The following is a 9,287-nucleotide window of genomic DNA, read 5'->3' on the forward strand; positions in this document are numbered from 1 at the left end:
TACCTTTTTTGGATGTCCTAATTAAAAAGAGACCTGATGGTTCAATGAGCCACTCTGTCTACAGGAAAGCTACCCATACGGATGCTTATCTGAAACCGGATTCCCACCACCATCCATCACAGAAGAATTCTCTCATCAAGACTCTGTATCATAGAGCCCAATGCATATCCGACCAGGAACACATAAGCAGTGAACTCAAGCACGTACACCAAGCTCTTAGGGCTAATGGTTACTCCGACTATACAATCCGCAAAGCTATCACTCAAACCATGAAGAAGAACCCTCTTGAGGAGCCTTTCAAAACCATCACTTTACCCTACATTGCTGGGATCACAAAAAAGATCTCCAAAATCTTGAATAAACACAAGATCCAGGTCCGTTTCAACACATTACATAAAATCCGTGATCTGGTTCCGTCTGTAAAAGATGTGATTCCGGACATACAATACCCTGGTGTCTACAAACTAAGTTGCCTCTGTGGTAGTAGTTACATTGGAGAAACCAAACGCCATGTCTCGGACCGCATTCGTGAACATAAAGCAGACCTTAAACACGGTAGGACCAACACCTCGGCCGTAGCAGATCATTGTTCTAATTCAGTAGGCTCACATGCCATTGACTTTTCCAAGACGGAGGTTCTTTGTAAGCCATCTGGCTTCCATGAGAGATTCGTTCATGAGGCTATCCACATATACAAGCACAGAGACAATTTCAACCGAGAAGATGGATTCTATCTTAGCAATCATTGGAAAGATTTGATAAACCATTTCAGTTCTTAATTGATTGTTCACGCTTACAGTGGCTTTCAGACAGCATACATTATAAAAAAATTTCGTCTCCCCCCTCCTCTTTAAAAAAAAAATAGATGGACTAGTCCTGGGCAAACTGCCAAATCGCTGCGCGTGACGCCAACGTTTTTTATAAATAAATAAATGTGCCGTTTAAAAATAAATTTATGCAAACCAACACACCTAATGATGACCGTTTGAGTTATGGTCGAAACGTCGTGAGAATTTTTTATTGTTTTATATATATTTTGTTATTTTGTTGTTTCTCTTCAACGTGACTTTACCGAAAAAAACTAAGAATATGTAACACACATTGTTAATTACACTTAAACACGCATTTAATTACGTGTACGCCTAATTATATTAGAATTAGAGCAATTAACATATTCACATTCTACATAATTTCATATTTTAATAGTTTACTTTTTTTTAAACAACACAATATACACAACAGCTTGTCGTCTTTGGTCTATGGGCATGCCCTTAGCCAATGTGTTAAATGGATTCAACCAGGCTTGCGCACTTACATTAATCTGACTTCCAAAGGCAGCCGTGAGCATGCACCACTCTTGACGTGCACACCCAACAACACGCACATCCAAGGCGCGCGGGGGACCCAGACACCACCACCACCAATCTCACCGTGAGATTGGTGGTGGTGGTGCGGCACTTGGCGTGTGGTCCCACGTGGGCGACCACGCGGAGATTCCTCTGCCCGCTGCGCTGACGCCTCCCCACGATCGTCCAGGCCCTACCCCACAACGTCCGTGCGGAAGCAGCGAACATTTCTGGGCGGCGTCGGCTATGAATCTAAGACGCAAATCTGAGAGTGTCTGGGTACGAGCGGAACGTCGCGTGACCCAACCTGGTTGGTTCTCGCACCCTACGGGGATTGAGCAGCACCCTGCGCGTGTGTTGGCGTTGTTAAATTTGTGGTAATGCCGAGACGTGGACCACGGGTTCAGAGGGCAAGACGGCTGCCGCTAGTAAACAACACTCAAACATAGCACTATACGGCTGTGTTGCACAGTTTTACATGATAACTTAAAATAACGATGATGGCTGTAACTGCACTCACGTTCATGAGCGATGCTGTCTCTCGTCCTACCATGATGCATTTCTGTAGTTTCCAATCGGTATATTTGTAAAAAAAAACATTACTCTTCAATAATTTTACTAAATTAGTTTGCTATTCCACATTTGGTTACAACTGTTCATATTTTTTTTGGTTCTTTCGGTAAAGTCACGTAGGTATAAAACAAAATAAAATAAATCACGACGCTTCGATCGCAACACAAGCAATCATCATCAGGTGGGAAAACCACAGCAAGAACATTTTTTTGCTGAAGTGGGAGAGAGATACCGTCGTAAGAGGTTATATAGGTAAGAGAGGGGGGAGGGGGGGCAAGGAAGGGAGGGGGCGTGGACGCTAGGAGAGGGAGATGCGGAGCTAGGACGGGGGGGGGGGAAGTGGGCGGGGCTGGAAGTGGACGGGGCTGGAAGTGGGAGGCTGAGAGAGCTGGGGATGCGCGGGGGGGGGGCTACAACAGAGCCGCTGCAGTACCAATAAAGCAACAACACCAATGCAGCAGCAATTACAAACGCTAGGGATGCAATTAACTCGGCAAAATAGACTAGGGCCCGGTAAATATGATGGAACAACCATAAAGTATATAAAGGTTTTACCTAGTTAATAACATCCTTCCAATGATTGCTCAATTTGTATCCATCTTCTCGGTTGAAGTTATGTCTATGTTTATATATCTGGATGGCTTCATGAACAAACCTTTGATAGTAGCCCGAAGGTTTGCAGAGCACCTTGGTCTCGGAAAAAAAAACAATATCATGAGAGCCTACAGCGTTATAGCAATGATCAGCTACGGCGGAGGTATTGGTTCTGCCGTGTTTAAAATCTGCCTTGTGCTCGTGAACACGGTCCGAGACATGCCGTTTCGTTTCCCCAATATAACAATCACCACAGGAGCAACTTAGTTTGTAAACTCCCGGATATTGCATGACAGGAATGACATCCTTCACAGCTAGGATTAGATCACGAATTTTGTGTACTGTACTGAATCGAACCTGGATCTTGTGTTTGTGTAAGATTTTGGCAATCTGTTTGGTAACGCCTGCTAGGTATGGTAACGTGATGGTTTTGATCGGCGTCTCAGGGGGTTGTTTCTCCATGGTTGGAGAGACCGCTTTGTGGATAATGCGGTCTGAATATCCATTCATGTTAAGGGCCTGGTGTACGTGTTCCAGTTCATTGGCTAGGTGGTGTTGGTCAGAAATGCAGTGGGCCCTATAGTGTAGTGTTTTGATGAGGGAATTCTTCTGTGCCGGATGGTGGTGGGAATCAGGTTTCAGATAGGAATCTGTGTGGGTGGCTTTCCTGTAGACAGAGTGTCCCAAACAGCCATCAGGTTTCTTCTCAAACAAAACATCCAGGAATGGTAGCTTACCATCCTTCTCCACTTCCATGGTGAATTTGATGGATGGGTGTATGGAATTAATGTGGTTGCGAAATTGGTTCAATGCTGGCAGGCCATGTGGCCAAATGACGAAGGTGTCATCCACATATCTCTTCCACAAGGAAGGACGTAGGGTGGATGTCTGGATGGTATCTGTTTCAAATTTATCCATTAAAACATTCGCTATCACTGGTGATAAGAGGGAACCCATGGGGGTACCTTCATTTTGTTTGTAGAAAGTACCATTTCAGGTGAAGTAAGTGTTGGTAAGGCAGTGCCTAACCAAAGTAGGAATATCAGGGTTCAGTCCCAGTTGGACTAAATCTTCAATTATTGCTAAGGTGGCAGGCACTGGAACCTTGGTGAACAGAGAAACCACATCAAAACTGACGAGACGATCATCTGGGGACAGTGAAATGCCCTTGATTAGAGAGACCAAGTGAGCTGAGTTACGTACTGCTGCGGTAGTCTTGCCAGTGAATGGAAGCAAGGTATCAGACCAAAAACGGGCCAGTTTGTAGGTAGGTGAGTTGATAGTGGAAACGATGGGCCGGGGTGGAGTGCCTTCTTTATGGATCTTAGGAAGACCATAGAATCTGGGTGGTCTAGAAGCAGAAGGTTTTAGGGAGAGCCGTTTGACTGGTTCGATAAGAGAAGTCGAACTGGTAATGATATTGTTGTTTTTTGTAGTCAGGCTGTTAGTAGGATCTTTGTTAATTTTGGTGTAGCTGCCATTTGGTATTGCTGCTGCATTGGTGTTGTTGCTTTATTGGTACTGCAGCTGCTTTGTTGTAGCCCCCCCCCCCGCGCATCCCCAGCTCACTCAGCCTCCCACTTACAGCCCCGCCCACTTCCCCCCGTCCTAGCTCAGCGTCCCCCTCTTCGAGCGTCCACGCAACGCCCTCCCTCCCTTGCCCCCCCCTCCCTTGCCCCCCTCCCCCCTCTCTCTTACCTATATAACCTCTTACCACGGTATATCTCTCCCACGAGTCCCACTTCAGCAAAAAAATATATTGCTGTGGTTTTCCCACCTGATGATGATTGCTTGTGTTGCAATCGAAACGTCGTGATTTATTTTATTTTGTTTTATACCTACCACGTGACTTTACCGAAAGAACCAAAGAGTATGGATCCCTGCAGTCACGGAAACTTCAAATTTAGATTCATATTTTTTTCCAAATTGTTTAGGGTTCCAAAGCACCGTAGGCATGAGTGATAATTGGGACAGAAAATGAATATTCAGTGTTACACGCACAAACCACGTGTTTGGAATGTATGCTACGTTTGTTGGTGCCATTCTTATCGGCGTGCTGGGCAAGGTGCACGTTCTAGATTAAGGTGCACGTTGACTTCACACAGCCAAGACTCCGTTATGCTGAACAACCAGAATTAGAATGCATTTAAATGCATCACCCCTACTCATGTTTTCCAGGTTTCCTTGTAGGCTGCCGATAAGCCGTGGTTATGCTCTGTCACGCTTCAGCCTATAAACACCTCCCGCCCCGTGGTGTGGTTATTCTCTGTCACGCATCAGCCTGTAAACAACTCCCACCTCGTGGTGTGGTTATTCTCTGTCACGCATCAGCCTATAAACATCTCCCACCCCGTGGAGTGGTTAACCAGCGGCATCACTCCCGAGTGTTCAGGCGGCGTCACCGCACCGCGGCCCACGGGCCGGAGGGGCACAGGTGCCGGGCCATGAAGAGGGGAGACATTCCTCTCAACAAGTCCCGTGCCCCCACTCTTAATAAGCCACTGTCTTTATCGCCGCTTGGCAATGCCCACACTGACAACTGAGAATCTGCTGACTCAAAGACCCACCCATCACGCTCTGTATATATTCCCGTTTCCACGTGGGAACGTCACGATGCACTCGCTAAACACACACCTGGCGCTGCTGCTTCAAGAGTAGCTCCTTACCATAACACATCTGTGAAGCAACAATTACATTCATGGTGAATTTCTCAAGAAAAGTATGAATAACTAAATTCTAAACAAAGTCTAATGGGAAATTAATGGTACTGATTATATAACATTACATTTTTATTGTAAAAGGCATAGATTCAAAACGTATCCATATCATGAGAATTGATTGCCCTGGTACTGATATGCGCACTCGTGTGTCCACCTTCATCTCATTTGCTTTTTGGTGGCCGATATCCGACTGTATCACAACAAAGCGATGCCGGGTAATGCTGTGAATAATCTCTATTGCACTCGGATGTCCATTCAACATTACACTTCCATCCCCATGCACCTCATCTGACACACGCCTGAAAGTACAAATGGCATACGCTTGTACCATATTTATTCTGAGAGATAGCAATGCGATCATCGGCACATTCTTGTTCTGTATGAACGCTCCTGTTTTGGAGTGTTACGTTGGAAAAATAAATAGATATGAAAAATATGTAAAACTATAAATGTAGAAACAAAATTGAATCTTATTCATTAAACATTGGGGTTTTATTGTGCAAACATGCACAGATAAATCTCTGTTATCCGGCACTTTACCACCGGGGATGCTCTATTTATCACCATCTGTCAGACTGCAATACAAATATTCCTTCACGTATCCGCGAAAATTCCGGCAGCCATCTGGCATCTTGCTGTGTGCTTATTAAAGATCTGTACATGCAACCCTGTACTGCTGTATATACTGTGCTCTAAACGGCCTCACTGCTTATCTACAATCAACTTAGAATGATCTACACCTGACTGGTGAGTACCTCTGTAAGAGAGTATTTTATTTCTGATATCATAGTTAAAATGTCGACTTAGTTTATTTCTTGAAAAGTTGAATGAACTTGGAAATTTGGTGAAGCATACGTATAACTCTCAGATAACCGGCATCTTTGATTAACCGGCACCCTCCATTCCCCATGGATGCCGGATAACAGAGATGTTGCTTAATTTGCATTGTTTAAATTTGCATGTGAAAAATGTCAAATACTAAGTATACAGTCTTCATGTTGAACCGTGTTTAATCATCCATACAAATAACGGAACAGTGCACGTGCTATATTTGCTTTTTTTAAACGACTCGGTGTGGAGCTGCAAATGATCGTGTTCTATTCTCTCAGATCCAATTATACATTGAGTAGATTTTCCAGTTGTCTTTAACACATTTTTTCGCTATAAGTAGGAGTGTGTGTTTATCTTGGTCTTGGTGAGATCATTGTTTTAAAAGCGTTACAATGTTCTAAATCTGTTTCGCACACGTTTTATTTCAGCGAAAATGTATATTGAAAGCTCAGGGCATGTGATAGTGTCTGCCTGAGATTGGTGTTTTTGCTATACAGTGTACCTTCGTATATCAGGGAAATTTATGTACATGGAATGTACTGACAAAGGAACACTTGCGTTAACGGAACATTCAGTGCGCATATGTCGAATTACACAGGAACAACTTTATTGCATGAAGCATCATTTGGGCTTTCATTGCCGTGACTGACACAGTATACCGGAATGTTTCGTGTAAATCTTTCGCCGTGGAATCACTAATTTTGACCATGAGCCCAGATGAAATATTCAACGTGTCGGTATCACCAGACTTGACATCACTTTAGCAGGTTCAATTTCTTCACGTGGCCAATAACAGTGAATTGTACGACGACCATTTGAAATGAGTGGGTTATTAAATAATACACTTTTACTTGCCAAAGAAATACATATATGACCACATCATTGTTACCTTAAGTAGCATCAATATTTGACAGCCTGCGCACTGGGAAGTGCCAGACGCTGCCAAAACGTGTCGTGATGCGGTTAACGTGTCTGGGCACTGAGGTGCAAAAACCGGACTGCTGCTCTGAGATGAGAAATGCTGCTGCAGCCAATCAGTAGACCGAACCGTAACCCTCACCCCCAAACCTCCCCATCTCCATTTACACACCCGCGGTTATGTCACGCCCATTCACCCGTGGCCAAGCCTCGTGAGCCCCAAACCGATTCTGATTGGTGGCAGCAGTCGATTTCAGAGAAGCAGTACGTTGCATGAAACTGTCTGCCACATTCCTGGGTGCATCTCCTCTGCTAGCCACGCTCAAAGCAGGAGGGGAGCGTGACATTCCGTTGAAACTCAAATTCTGAACTGTGCGGGCGGCACCAGAGCGGGGCATGGTGCACTGAGGAACGAAGAAGCGCGCCGCAACGCAGCACGGGAGTCGTGAAGAGGCGGAGCGAGGAGAGGAGCACGCGCAGCACACAAACATGCAGACACACACGGCCCTGAGCATGCGCGATGTGACGTGGAGAGGCACGTTCAATAAGAGCAGGCAATGTCTGGCACTGACAAATGAAATCAACGCATTTTAAGCAATCTGGTTAACTGACGCTATAAGCGTGTGTGTTGCTGTACATAATTGGTATTGTTTTAAAATTGCGTGCTGTTTGGTCATGATACCATTTAGAGTCAAATTATTTGTTATTGATGCAGCGGGACGGTATGATTCAGGAAGGACACGGTTTATTTATGCTCATAATTTATGATGCAACTTATGATGAATGCATCACATCCTGTATTGCAAAAGTGTTATTTCCGATTCCTATATGTTGCATGTCATCTCTCAGACACGAGGTTCAGCATGCTCCATAGATCCCGCGTGTGCACGGTATCCTAACATCTGGCGTTGGGTCTTTCCCTTGGTCACTGACCTCTTGGGGCCACTGCATTAACGTCTCTGTGACCTGCCCTCCATCTGACAAATGTGCTCCACCACGTGCCGTGTTCTATTACGAAGGTCCTCTCCTACCATATGTTCCAATCGCTACGTTAACGTGCAAATGTCTGACTCATACAGTAAGACACTTATTACTCCTGCATCAAGCATGACTTTTGCATTTGGCACGTGTATACTTGCTACGTGCTGTTTCTATTGCAAACAAGAAAGCAATGGGAAATATCGCTCATCAAGCGAAGTAAACACATACATAGTACTTGTACGTGTGTGTTCTCTAGATGGGGAACAGTAGTGTAGTGGTTAGCGCGCTGCGCCACGAACCTGGCAACCAGAGTTCGATTCCCGCTCACGGCCAACACTAGTGGTGACGATTATCTGAACCGGTCCTGGGCCTCCCCTAGGTACCCAATTGAGGTTGAGCCTCCCCTAGGTCGACTCAACCTCAATTGAGTACCTAGGGGTATGTGTAAAAAAACATCGCCACTAGGGAGACAAAGGCGGCCGGGCGTGTTGTTGGCCACCCACCCCCTCGTGTGCCGTGCCGGTCTTCATAGGCGCTCGCTTTGTGTGTTCTCTAAGCCTCCCCGCTGCAATATCCCAACCACAGGACGCGCGTCTACGGCGTAAGCCCCCACAGGTGACGACGTCGACACCGACAGAGGCCGCTGTGGAGCGGTAGAATGAGACCGTGACACATGGGAGGGTAAATCACGACGCTGGTAGCTGCGTCGTGCCCACACGAGGTGACCCTGTGCGTGAGGCTCATGGATGCACAGCGCCCCCACGTTCCTGGGACTCCTCCTCCTCCTCTCCCCCTCCAGTCGCGCTCCTTCCGTCCACGACGCCACGGGCGATTCTTTGTTACACTGGTCCACATAATATTCATCAGCATAGTTGATGTTCTGTGTATTTGACTTGCATAAGGTACACACGGGGAGCGATCCTTAAATTTGCACCGCCCCTGCAGTTGGCAGCACCTGCCGTCCAGAGATTACAAACTTCGACCACGAGTCTGGCGTTGTCTCCAAGATAGAGAGATGGACGACGGTGCAGAGGGCCCTACGGAGATAGACAAAGACAGGGAGAGACAAACACCAGGCAAAGAGACGTAGATACCGATAGAGATGCATAGAAACATATAGAGGCAGGGAGATACAAACACAGCGAACATGAAAATACACGGAGATGCAGAGACAAGCGGATATAGAGAGGCAGATAAGATACAGAGATACAGGCGGAGATGTCGACACACATGGAGACAGAGACAGACGCAGATAGAGTTAAGGAGTTTCAGAGAAACGAGGACACAGTCACTGAGACACACGGAGATACGTGCATTGATCGAT

Source organism: Petromyzon marinus, chromosome 1 (genome assembly GCF_048934315.1).
Source record: "Petromyzon marinus isolate PM22_M1 ecotype Great Lakes invasive population chromosome 1, UKy_Petmar_22M1.pri1.0, whole genome shotgun sequence".
NCBI classification, from domain to species: Eukaryota; Metazoa; Chordata; class Hyperoartia; order Petromyzontiformes; family Petromyzontidae; genus Petromyzon; species Petromyzon marinus.